The sequence below is a fragment of the Brachycentrus maculatus genome, unplaced genomic scaffold, assembly GCF_059751285.1.
Source record: "Brachycentrus maculatus isolate JH-2025_06_01 unplaced genomic scaffold, ASM5975128v1 h1tg000326l, whole genome shotgun sequence".
Lineage (NCBI taxonomy): Eukaryota > Metazoa > Arthropoda > Insecta > Trichoptera > Brachycentridae > Brachycentrus > Brachycentrus maculatus.
The window spans coordinates 2,972,631-2,987,500 of NW_028281075.1; positions in this window are offsets into that span (position 1 = coordinate 2,972,631).

Consider the following 14,870-nt stretch of genomic DNA (forward strand, 5'->3'; position numbering starts at 1 on the left):
AAGTTTATAAAGAAAATATAATTTTTAGTTTAGTTAATAAAGAAAAGGTACGAAAAGATACGGTAGCCCTCATTTTTTTGCTCTGTAAATACAAATACTCTGTCCGCCTCCGTAGTGTAATGGTCAGCATGCTCGGCTACCGTTCTGGAGGTCCCGGGTTCGATTCCCAGGAGGGTTTAATAAATATTAGTGATTTTTTCACTCTAATATTTATTCAATATTACACTGGACTGGTACCTGAAGTGGAGGGCTGATCACCTTTCCTTCATGTGTAAAAAACGATCGAGATAACACTGCGTTTATATGAAGCAGTGCCCTATGCACCATTGGGGTGCGGTAAGGGATTTATTATATATTATTAAATACAAATTACGAAAATGTTTATTTTACCATCGATTCTAATTAAATAATCGAGTGAATATTGTTTTAACAATATTTTCAGCATGCCCTAATCTTTGTATACAAATAATAAGACGTTTTTTAAAGGAAAAAAAAGTGAATATTTTATGTTAATTGTGAAGCAAGCACAGCACGAGGCAAAGAACTTAATTTAATTTAGGTAAATATCTCGCGTGTAAGAAATGTGGGCAATAATGTTTTAACGTATTATACATAATGTAAGCATAATTCTTTTCTGCTGTGGGCTGCGCACGCTTACCCTTAATGCGTGTTATTTGGGGTTGGAATCTGACGCTTTTACCAGTACTTAAATCGGATTGCTCCGCGCATCTCAAACATTCCCAGACTTGTGTCTGTAAATATGAATTAATACACATATTTTAAACATTATTTATAGCAAAAGACACGACAGAATTGGGGCTTCGAAAAAATAGTTATGCAGAAATCCCATACGAATTCACAACCTAATCAGCGTCACTATGATTGTCCAGCGGGAGTGGCGGTAGATATAAACCATAGATTTTTCACGGTAATGTTAACATATGAGTCTTATGTAGGGTTACCATTTATCCCGATATGTTGAAACATGTCACCGTTATTGACAGTAGTGTGCTGACCTCCTGAGGACCTCGAAAATACCCCAATATGTGCTCGAAATAATGATATTTTAATTTCATTGTGGACAATCGTGTGACATGAAAATATAAATTAAACGTCCTGAAACAAACTGACTCTTAACATATGAAATTAAAAAAATATGGTTTTCAACTTATTCTTTTAGTGAAAATGATAACATTTAAAATAAATACAATACTGTCTGATATCTTATCTGAATATCTGTATAGTAAGAAAGGTATTTTAAAAATGGAAATGTATATAAAAAATATTGTAAATTAGCGATAATTTTTGTGCTTCGCTTAAATAAAAGGCTTAAATTCTGGTATGTTTTTTAGTCAAAGTAAATCATTCGCAAGATATTTTATTATAACATGAAATTTTAATGTACACTTGTTTAAATTTCGCACAGTTTGAGAATTCCCGAAACAGATTTGGATTTGAAGCAACCGCTTCGGAATATAATTTGATATTGTTATAATAACATGTATATAGGTTTATCCATACGATTATTTTAAAGTTCATAATATTTAGGGCGCCAATCAGGATGGAAAAAACTTGCAGTATGAACATACCCAATAATTTTTATTTATATTTACACTTACATCTTTAAAACCATATGTAACATCCTAAATATAAAAGAATTATTTAAAAAAATACCACGCATTATGTTAGTCTATTTTACAGTGTGGGATTATTGATTGAGGTGGTAAGTGTAACGTATAAAGAATTATTAAAAATGTTATGCATAGTTACCCAAAATTAATTTTGAAAATGATGCTATAAGTTCTAAGACAGACTTACACAGAGGACATATTCAACCAATTACAACTTATGAATCTTTTTTTATTTTTTTTATAAATAACTTTTTACCCATCCTCCTGGAAATCGAACCTGGGACTTTTCCAGCACGGTAGCCGAGCGTGCTGAGAATTACACTATGGAGGGTAAAATAAATTAGTAAAATATAAGCGTCTAACAAAAAGAACAACATCAATAATACGAAACATGATATTTTTTTAAATAATTTTCTATGAAGTTTGTCACGTCTCTCCGGTTATTTTCGCTTTTGGGAACATATCGCTCACTCATTTCAACAACGTCATGTATCAAAAATCGTCAATTTTCAGTTGTGCATGTTTTCGGAATGAAAAATGTACTATATCCCAGCAAAAGCAGCATATTTTTAACTTAATATTTACCCGCTACAGGGCAGAAAGTGTTGTTTTTGCATTTTGAAGAAAGGTATTGTTTCATAATTTTTTTAAATATACCTAATATTTTTCAAACGGAGAAAAAACCTTCAGGTTTTTCCTAAAAAGATATGTTGCCCAGTAAAAAGTTCTAAAAGTGGCTAGATATTTATTTTTAACACATTTTATTATATTCTTAAACTTTAAAAACGATCTCCTGAAAAATCAAGTTTTTTTATAAATGACGTTGTTGAAAGGAGTGACCGATATGCGGACACTGCGTACAACAGCAGGATCAAGTTATAAGCCTTGACATGTTACCATTAAATTTTATGGCTCGTAATTTCCAATTTGTCGCCCGTTTTCGATTATTATAATCATATTTAATGAGTCCAGACTGTCCCCGAACATGCGAGCTCTCCGCGGACTTTGCGCCCGGTATTTACGTGTAATGGGTCCACGCGTTCGTATGGAAATCTGGCGGAAAGTACACGCAATTAACAACTAATTGTGCGCTTGTGCACTACGCGGAATTTTACCGTCCGGCAGCCCGGTTAGCATGATAAAACGGTTGATTAGCTTGGATTGGCTTGTGGTTTTGGCCGTCATTCTTCGGGTCAGTGCGCTTTATCGGTGCTTGATCACGGTGCACGTAAATTCGATCACGCTAAACTGTCGTAGTCGTTTTTTTTTTTAAACCGGACTGCCGGACGGTAAAATTTCGTGTCGTGCACAAGCACTCATTGTATGTACCTACTTGCCGACAAATTTCCACGTGAACAGTGAGTTGTTACGCGAGACGTACTGCACTTAGGTTCTTATTTTGTGCGTGTCACGTCAGGTCCCCTGGCGTCGAATATCACTTCTTCCTCTTCTTTTTCTTCTTTTTCTTCTTCTCCTTCTTCTTCTTCTCCTGCTTGATGTAATTCTTGTGGCCTGTTTTTAAGATGGATAAGCCTCCTGCGATATAGATTCCCAGCTGTCAATCCATCTCTTTGGTGGTCTGCCCTGAAGTCGTCTACCTAGAGATTAGCCGTGCGGCACAAAGTGGGGAAATCTGGATCGTTCCATTCTCCTCACATGCGCAAACCATTGAAACTTTTTAGTTGTTATTTTATTTTATAAAATACAATCCCACCAAAAAATGTTAGTAAAATACTTAATTCATTTTAATCATTCTAAGAATAAAGTAATTATTTGTGTTATTAAATCACGTGCCGAGTAAGTGAATAAATATGTTTTTTTTGTTACTAAGCTTTTAAATAATTTATTTAACTTCAGATGAATTTGTGAAATGTAATTAAAGTATATAACAGCTAATTTAAAAATATTTTCATAAATTTTTACTCCCTACCGTACAATACTCTTTTTTTTCAAAACCATATAATTATTGCCATGGAAAACTTATTTTTGCTATGCAAAAACAGTGTTTTAAGAAAAAATGAATAACGTAAAATGTTACCTGGATTAAAAGAAAATTAAGTTGCGACTTAACGAATACTGGGCCTCAAAACAGTATTAATGAATTATGAAACATAACACGTTCTATTTACCTCGTATGTGAATATTTCGGGCATTATTATTATAATGAAGAAACAGGCCATGTATCACCAGCGCATAGTAAATATAAGGATTATTCCAGCTTCCTATTTGCTTAATGGATTTATAACGATACATATCGATATAAGCCTTCATTTACATAACATCTACTCGCCAAAGCTGTCCGCAGTGCCAAAATATCACATTATCTTAGTTTAAACCGATTTTTTCTCGCCTGTCCACACGCCTCTAGCCTCCCGCAAATTGTATTTAGTTTATTTTCATAATAATTATTATTGTTATCATTTTTTTGAATCCCGAGGAAAACACGTTGATATTTAAAGGTGTGATATTCGATAGACCAGTGTTCCGCAAACTTTTTCTGTTCAAGGTACACCTACCAATTCAAAAAATGCTAAAGGTACACAAAAAAAATTAAATTTATTTAATATTGATTTATTATTAAAAGTAATATAATGCTAAAACATATCGCTCATTCCTTTCAAGAACGTCATAAATAAAAAAATCGTCAATTTTCAGTTGTGTATGTTTTCGGAATGCCCAGAAAATGTTCTATATACCAGCAAAAGAGGCATATTTTTAACTTAATATTTACCCGCTACAGGGCAGAAAGTGTTGTTTTTGCATTTTGAAGAAAAGGTATTGTTTTTTTTTTTTAAATACTAAATATTTTCAAATGGAGAAAAAACCTTCAGGTTTTACCCAAAAAGATCTGTTGCACAGTAAAAAGTTCAGTAAGTGGCTTGATATTTATTTTTTATACATTGTATTATATTTTAAAACTTTAAAACCGTTCTCCTGAAGAATCAAGTATTTTTATTTATGACGTTCTTGAAAGGAGTGAGCGATATGTAAAACAAATTATGTTTAATGTGAAATATGATTCTGCTTAACTGAGCACAGGCGATCAAAAATTGTAGCAATTGTCGATAAAGCTAAGTTATCTTCACAAAACTAGACTTTTTTCCGCGGCACACCAACTAATCTCCGCGGTAAACTAGTGTGCCGCGGCACACACTTTACGGAGCACTGCTATAGACTGCAACTTAGTTTTTTTCTAAACCCAGGTAACTTTTTACGTTACGTACGATTTATGCTTAAAACATTGTTTTTGTTTTGAAAAAATATTTTTTAGATTTTTAAAAAATATATGGTTTTATAAAGAAGAGTTATTAAAAGGTAAGGAGTTAAAAAACAATTTATTTTTTAAAAAATGTTATTTTCTAAAAAAAACTTATTTCAATATCCCCCTTATAGCGTTGTGATAGGTGCCGCGGTATCGGAGGGAACGTTATAAAAAGTTAACGTTTTAAATTGAATTTTTACATTTTAACTAGCGAAAATTGTAGAAATCAATCGATATAAAAGTAAAACACGATTTAAATCATTTTCTCCCTATAACGCTCCCTCCGATAATGCGGTACTTATTTTAACGTTAAAGGGGGTTTACTATATATTAAAGAAAATTTTAAACTAAAAAAGTCGATCGCTTACTGAATTGTAATTTTGCGAGTACCCCCATTAATACAAAAATATTATTTCGAGCTCACAAATACTCGTATATGCTAGTTCTGTACTCAATTTATCTAGTCGATTGTTGATCGATAAAATGTACATATTTATTGTAACCAAAACTAAAACAATTGCATAACGAATATAAAAAGGGTTCAATGTTACCCTTATCTAGTGTAGAATATTATAATTTACCTAAATATTTTCTTCAACATTGTTTTCGATGTAAATGTTTGTTTATTTTAAATTTTAAGCCTCACAAAATAACGTGCGCCCACCAGAAATAAAATTTATTCAAAAGATACTCTGTTTTATGTACGATATCGCTCACTCCTTTCAAGAACGTCATAAATCAAAAATCGACAATTTTCCCCGCAAATACATCCCAGCAAAAGAGGCATATTTTTAACTTAATATTTACCCGCTACAGGGCAGAAAGTGTTGTTTTTGCATTTTGAAGAAAAGGTAGTGTTTAATTATTTTTTAAATTTACTAAATATTTTTCAAATGGAGAAAAAACCTTCAGGTTTTACCTTAAAAGATCTGTTTCACAGCAAAAAGTTCAATAAATGGCTTAATTTTTATTTTCAATACATTGTATTATATTTTCAAACTTTAAAACTGTTCTCCTGAAAAATCATTTATTTCGATTTATGACGTTCTTGAAACGAGTGAGCGATATGTATTGTATAAATTCATTATTATCTTACCCGATCTTCCTTGATAAATGGAACAGTATAATTTGTCTAACTAAGTATTTATTTTAGTCCAAGCTATTTTCTTGACAATCGTAGTGAATCGATGCATAAAACATATCGTTGGAGGCTGTGTGTTCCATATACAATCTCAAAAAAAAAAAAAAACATATGTCTAAAATATTAAAATATTCAGCCACCAAACTGCGTAAGCATCAAATACGAGGAATATTTTATATTTTCCTCTCAAATTTTAGCCGTTAGCACAAGTGTCATATTATCCGCACGCAGTGGTGCATAGGGCACTGCATCGTCAATACGAATAGTTATTTAGAACGTTATTTACAAGGTGATCACTCCTGCGCTTCAAGGACCAGTCCACGGTAAAATTAAATAAATATTTATTTCTCCCCCCCCTGGAAATCGTAACCTCGAACCCAGTGTTATCTTGATCATTAACACATGAAGGAAAGGCGATCAGCCCTCCGCTTCAAGTAATAGTCCAGGGTAATATTGAATAAATATTAGAGTGATAAAATCACTCATATTATATTTATTTGACCTCCTCCCCTCCGGGAATGGAACCCGGGACTTCCAGTACGGTAGCCAAGCGTGTTAAACATTATACTACGGAGGTGGACAAAATATAAGAAAGAAATATAAACAAAGGAAAATCAACGAATATTAAACTCATCAGCAACGGTTACTCACATTTCTCGGTTGAACTGGTTATTTAGACGCACCATATGACTTTATGTATAGTAAAGATAAAGTATTTTGCTCCAACATCAGAATTGGATAACAAGAGTAATAACATTGTAATGTTATATAATAATTGTTTGATCCGTAAACAACTGATCATTAATGTAAATTTATTGTTGTTGAAAGCAGGGTCTCTAATATTTATTGTGTTTTTAGGTTGAAAAAAACAACGAAATTTGTATCATTATTGCTTCCAGTGGCGGTGCAAAAAATATTAAATTCAAACTCTCTTGAGTTTCTTGGTTTGAACCCACTCTACTACAATTTGATACTTACTTTTAACAATGAGCCGCTTAGACTCGCAGAAATAGTATGAAATTGAATTATTTTCGTAAATAATAAAAAACACAAATAAATCTCTTATAAAAAATTTAAATTAAAATTAAATTTTGTGTAAATAGAAAATGTGTCTTAATAATAAAAATAATATTGGGTAATGTATAAAACGCTATTTTTTGTAAAATACTACCTTAAGGTCGCTTCACAGAGATCAAATTGAGGAAAAGGATATAGTGGAAACAGTAATGCAAACAAATTAATTTTGAGTTATTTTTTTCTAAATATCCTCTCACTCTCATTGTTTTTAACTGCTGTTGAAAAAGCTTTCCACGCAATCGCCATCAGTGCAAAAGCAAAAGCACGCCAGGTTGAGAGCTGGTAATCGAAGCGTGAGACGTCTATCAACCAATTCATCTGGAATAGACAGCTCATATAGGTACTATTTCTGGAGCTATATTATGTTTTTCCTTTATTTTAAATTCTTTTGCATTATAAAACATAATACAAAATAAGATTCCCAGAGAAGTTTGAAACAGTAAAATATAATTTTTTTTTAACCATCCAGAAGTGTGATGCGCACGCCTCTGGGCAAGAGGGAAGAAGGGAAGAGACAGTGGTGCGCATGCGTGGCCACAGGTAACCCATTTGCAAAGTTCACTGTATAATCCGTCCGTTTCCCAATGCCGCAGTTGTCAACCTGCCGCGAAAAAACCTCTCCGAAGACCGCATACATAAAGCTGATTTATTGGCGGCTGTCAATAAAAAAAGGAACGTTCCGTGATATAAATCTTCCGCATGAAAATGATTTTTCGTTTCTGTTTTTCAAAGGTACAGAAATTCGATCAGTTTTTTTACCCATAGATTAATGTTTTTATTTGTAGCTTACATCGAAAATTGAGCTTAAATATATTCAGCCGGTCCATTTTATATATTTGACGAATATTTATTTATTCAAACATATGTATAAATAAATTTGTCTGCCTCCGTGGTATAATGGTAAGCGTGTTTACCTCCCGTGCTGGATATCCCGGGTCCGGTTCCCAGGGGGGTGAGGCGAAAATAAATATCAGTAATTTTACAATCTAAATATTCAGCCAGTCCATTTTATGAATCTGACGAATATTTATTTATTTATTTAAACATATGTATAAATAAATTTGTCTGCATCCGTGGTTTATACCATTATTGGTTAGCGTGTTAACCTCCAGTGCTGGAAGTCCCGGGTTCGATTCCCAGGGGAATGAGATGAAAATAAATATCAGCGATTTTACTATATATATTTATTTAATATTATCCTGGACTGGTCCCTGATGCGCAGGAATGATCACCTTGCCTTTTTTTAACGATCAAGATGACGCTGCGTCTATACTATGCAGTACCCTATGCAACGTTGGGTGCGGATACGGTTTAGAAATAGCAAAAAAAACGTATTACATACATGTACATAAGTCACATATATAATATTCCCAACGAGTACTTTCCATTACTCATTTTTGGACATGGGATTAAGGTTAACAAGACTGAAAAACTAATAAGAGAGTAACAAATAATAAAACATGGAGCAAAATTTAAAACATTAAGCAATACAAGGTGCATAAAAAAGGTATAAAAAATAAGGTAAAAAGCATGTTTAAAGGAAGAAAATGATAAAATATAACTAATCACTAACAAGAATATTTTTCCATTAAGTATTTTTTCAGTTTATTCATTTGGATCCCTGACTGGGTTCTATTTTATATATGTCAGGCAGCTGGTTAATTGGGTAAAGGCAATATATACCGTAACATTACCCTGTACTTGTACCTGAAGCGCAGGACTGATCAACTTACCTTCATGCAATTAAATATTCAAATAATATTGTCAATCCGATACAATACCCTGTTTACCATTGATCAAACTCAGAAAAAATATCAAACTCTTCAATAAAATTTTTTTCTGTACCATATCGTGGGTATACTGGTAAAAAACGTTAACTCTAAAATCCCTGTAATTTAAAGCTTTTAGCCTGAACAAAATACCCGCTATTAAACTTGAAGTTGAATTTTAATTGTAAAACCACAAGTATGACATTTCAAACTACTTGGTGTATTTTGCCAGTTGTTAGAACGTTGAAAACTTTATAATAATGCATCATTAGTAAAAATTACATATTTTCGAGTTAACGTTTTTTGCCAATACACCCACGATATTACCCTGCAAAAATATTTCATGCACAATTAAAATATAATCTTTCAAAAATAAAAACATTATTCAAGATGCTTTCTTTCAAATTTTCATTTTAAACGTTTGACCCATTTTTCAAAATGAAATAATAATCTTTTTTAAATATATTTTATTTTATTTTTAATATTTGAAGCACTAACTTTGTTATTTTCCATTTTATAATTAAAATGTAACATTGTTTTGAAATCACAATAAATATTTTATTATAACTTAATTATAATATTTACCAATTTCGAAGCTAACCGCTTCTTTATCAAGACTGATTTATACCATAGTATTAATACTAAAGTATTAATCAGTCTTGATAAAGAAGCGGTTAGCTTCGAAACCGGTACACATTTTAAATAAGTTATAATCAAATATTTATAGTGATTTTAAAAACAAAGTTATATTTTAATTATAGAAAAAATAATCATTGAATATGTGTCCAAATACTTGTTCACAAAATCTGGATTATCTCCAATTACAGGAGTTATTTTCATAATATTTTTTAACGTCTCATCAAAGATGAAGAAGAATATGGAAGTCTGGGCATTTACGGGGCTGACGACCGTCATAGGCTGGTTTAAGTGATCACTTTACACACGTGTAACATTCACCAATTCTACCCATTATTGACAACCACACTACTCAAATTCTTGGAAGTTCTATATATAAAAAAAATAAAAAAATAAAATGATATTCAGTTACTCAATGACAAATATAGACTTACTGTAACATACCTAGAGTATGTAGATTTTGTTTACGCTTTGGATTCTATTCCCAAATATCGTAATGTGGGTGAATCGATTACAGTGATGGGTTTTGAAGGGACAGTAAAAGGTTAATCACCTCCGATTCCAAGAACCGCAAACTACCTCCCAGATACAAACGTCACCGGATCCTTGGGCGGGCACAGCTTTCTCAGGGCTTTTTGGAGAAAATCGGAGCAAAAAAGGTCGGTTCGGTAAAACAGTATTCAGCGGTTTACGGGTGGGCCTGGTCCTCCGGCGGACTGTCAATCACAATTGGAAACATTGGTCATTTCATGTTACATGACGTAAAGACTTGACATTACACGGGAGGTAGAAACACTGCAGACGGGATTCGCGGAGGTTCCTCCTGACAGATGGAGCTATTCGGGAACTTGACGTAACTTGTCAAATTTAAGGCCTAGATCTCATGCGTTCAAATCAGAATGCGTTCGGGCCTGGTAGCGTGCTTCCGCTCATTAAAAAAATGTGCATGTTTTTTTTAAATAATGTATGAGTATATGGAAAAATATATTATTTATTTAATCTAACTCCTTACCTTTAAATAACTGTTTTCTATTCAAAACCATATAATTATATCGAAGAAAAACTTATTTTTTCAATGCAAAAACGATGGATTTAGAGAAAATAAAGCTGGCTTACTTGGCCTTAACAAACAGAGAAAAATCACTCTGACAATATCTTCATCTTCTTCCTCTCATAATAGATTTGTTAGTCTGTTTAATCCGGGCTCCAGTCTTGTTCCTGTGATGAGAAGGTTCAGCTTTCCCTCCATCTTTTCGGTGGACGTCCTGGTATTCGGCTTCCTTCTGGTATCTCTTGAATAACGAGTTTAGGGATTCTCGTATGGTCCATCCTTTCGACATGATACCTCTAGTACCGTCTTCTTTGCTTACTCCATCTCACGATGTCTTCAACATCGCAGGTCCTGCAGATTTCTAAATTGGGTATCTTGTCTCTGAGGGTTTTACCTAACATGGGTCGCAGTATTTTTATTTCGGTCGTTCTAGCAAGTCTAGGACGAAACGATAACGGCACTCTAAAAACATAGCATTTTGAACATTCGTACAAAAAATCAATTAAAAAATTAAATAATAAATGCGTTCGTATTATTTCATTCCCATGGGGCATTTTTACCATTGGTAATCTAAGTATTATTTCATTAAAATTAAGTTAATTTATCGATTGTATATCAGCGCTTAGGATATCACCATACTAGATATGTTTGATTTAGCACTACTTAGGTAAGTGATACAAATGAGATGAAGGGGGATAAAAACAGTTTTTTTCAATGTTTTATTATGTAAGTAAAGTTTAACAAGTATAATTATGGAGAGCCTTTGAGAATAGCGCCCAATACATTAAAGAGAGGTAAACTTTTAGTATGTTTTTCACGTGTTCCTGATAAACCTTAACACACTACTAATTTACTTCCGTACGGAAACAATGTAATAACAAGCGCCGTGGCGTATTTGGGCAGACGATCGACTGCGAAACGCTAAGTGCAAAATGAATTTAAGAAAGATTTATTTTCAATTGGTCAGGGTGTTTATGATGCATTATTTTACATATTTAATAATAATAATAATAAAACCCTTAGCCGCACCCCAATGGTGCATAGGGCACTGCTTCATATAAACGCAGTGTTATCTTGATCGTTTACACATGAAGGAAAGGTGATCAGCCCTCCGCTTCAGGTACCAGTCCAGGGTAATATTGAATAAATATTACAGTGAAAAAAAATCACTTATATTTATTTGACCCCCCCCCTGGGAATCGAACCCGGGACCTCCAGAACGGTAGCCGAGCGTGCTGACCATTACACTACGGAGGCGGACTACATTTTACATATTTACCTTCCCTATATTTTCTATCATACCTGCAGACAAACAAGCCTCTTAAAGTAAAGGCTTTGTGGTTTATTCCTTTAAAAATTATTCTATTCAATATAAGTATAATATGTCTACTTGTGAATGTGATGAGATGTCACAAGATGTCCCTCATTTATTGGTTATAGATACGACTCTTTTAATTTTTTGACACCAAAAATTTAAAAAACAGTCTATGGATTTAATACCACGATTTCTCATTTTAATAACTGGAGGAGCGGTTTTTCTTCTCGATATAAACATAGCATTAGTTTTCGCCTACGAAAAATACCATTTGCTTTTCAAATAAATGAGCTATGTGACAAGTCTTCATGTCAATTCATCGTGTCAATTATATTGTTGTAGCTTTTGTATTGTTTTTAGGGATCAACCCTTTTCATGTATTATTGACAATACACATCCACTATCATTTTTAAGACATATAAACTACTTTGATATAAATCTCTACACATAATAGGTAAGGAGAATTGTATAAAAATATGAATTTAAATATAAATATGCCATAACTTGAGAATAATAATGAATGTATTCCAAGTTTATCCGCAATACTTGATACACATACATGATAAGGTATTACAATGAAAATAAATTGATCAATTAACAGGCATAAAAACAGATACAATGTAATTTGCAATACTTACTAGAGATATGCCTAATGGGTAACATGTGTTTTTTGAATTACGTGATTGGATATTATGGGTTACTTTTTATTAAATAGGAAGGAGTTAAAAAAAATTCCATATATATCCTTAAAAATATCTAATATGTTAAAATTAAATAAAAACATCTTAAAATTAGTCATTATAAATACACGTACATTTTTAAAATTCGATTGTCCGTGTCTGATACTTAAGCAATTTTAAAGATATTTATTCTTCAAACCCTCATCCGCACCTGATGTTGGATAGGGTACTGCATCATATACCCGCAGTGTTATCTTGATCGTCAACACATAAAGGAAAGCTGATCAGCCCTCCCGCTTCAAATACCAGTCCAGGGTAATATAGAATAAATATTAAAGTGAAAACATCACTGTATATATTTATTTGACCCCCCATGTAATCGAATTCGGCACATCTAGTACGGTAGCCCAGCGTGCTGACCATTACACTACGAAGGCGGATAGGGAAGGGTTAATTTGTTTGATAAAATAAATTTAAGTCATTGGCGATGTATTATTAGGTTTTTGTTTGATATTACCGCCACTACACGACAGTGGTTTGAGAAAATCGACGTACCTGTTTTTATGACGCCAAAACTTGTTTAGCTACCTGTATATTTTCTGTTACGTAACCAGGTAATCTTCAATATGTTATTTAACACATACGAGCATGACTGGAAGAAGATCCAGATAGTTTTGCCAAACCGGAATTGCTGATTGGTGGAATTAGATTAATAAACCACACTTTTTCAAAACTAAAGATGTTTGAACTCATTGAAGAATGTCTTTCATGGTCTGTATTCAAATATTAAGAATAACAATCGTGTTGCTTTTAATGACTTTAAAAGATAATAATAAAATTATATATATATATATATATATATATATATATATATATATATATATATATATATATATATGTATATATATATATATATATATATATATACATTTATATATATATATATATATATATATATATATATATATATATATATATATATATATATATATATATATATATATATATATATAAATATATATATATATATATATATATATATATATATATATATATATATATATATATATATATATATATATATATATATATATTTATATATATCTGTATATATATATATATATATATATATATATATATATATATATATATATATATATATATATATATATATATATATATATAAATATATATATATATTTATAAATATATATATATATATATATATATATATATATATATATATATATATATATATATATATATATATGTATATACAAAATTAAAGCTTACGGCTAAATGTATAATTATATACACGAGTATACAATTATAATAAATGATAATTACAAAAACCAACGCGACGTTAACATGTGTGTTTTAGTGAAAATTGAAACAACTCTATTTTATTTGTTTCATTTTTTTATATGAAGCGCCAATTTTGGTATTTGCTGACTGATCAAAAATTAGCATGCTGCTTTTGACTATGTACATCAGTGTATGTATCTAAGGCACATACGAATACATACATTGCTCACTCTTTTCAACAACGTCATATTACAAAAATCGTCAATTTTCAGTTGTGCAGGTTTTCGGAATGTCCAGAAAATGTACCATATCCCAGCAAAAGTGGCATATTTTAAACATAATATTTACCCACTAGGGCTAAAACCAGGGCACCCACCACCCTTGGAATTGAGTCCGAAAGTGATACATAGAAAATAAATGAAAATGTGATGTAATTCATATCGAGTTTGTTTTTTTTTTAATGTTTTGTTTATAAAAAAATATTATTTTTTATTTTGTCTGTGGTCGTTTGAATCCATCGCACACAATATAATTATCAACAGACCTACAACCCGAATTTTCGGTCTTAAAAATTCAAAGATGTACCATAAAATGTCCATATACTCGTATTCGGAATAAACCACATGCATGGTAATCGATCACGCAAGTAGTAAAAAATAAAATATAATTATAGAGCGCATTGGTAAATTACCTTAATTTGCATGTCGCTCATTCTCGTACAATAGGACAACGGCCCTTCTTAGGGCCTCTGGAGGGCCACTATGGACCTGCGGTGTTACCTTGCTTTAAGAGGATAGTTAAAAAAAAAAAAATTAATTAAAATGTAACTTTGTTTTCAAATCACTATAATATATAGTGATTTTTAAACAAAGTTACATTTTAATTATAAAATGGAAAATCACAAAGTTAGTGCTTTCATATGAATTATAATTTTTTTTTTATTTAACCACTTGTATAATACCACTTAATGAGTTTTATTTCTTAAAACACGACTAGTTTCCAA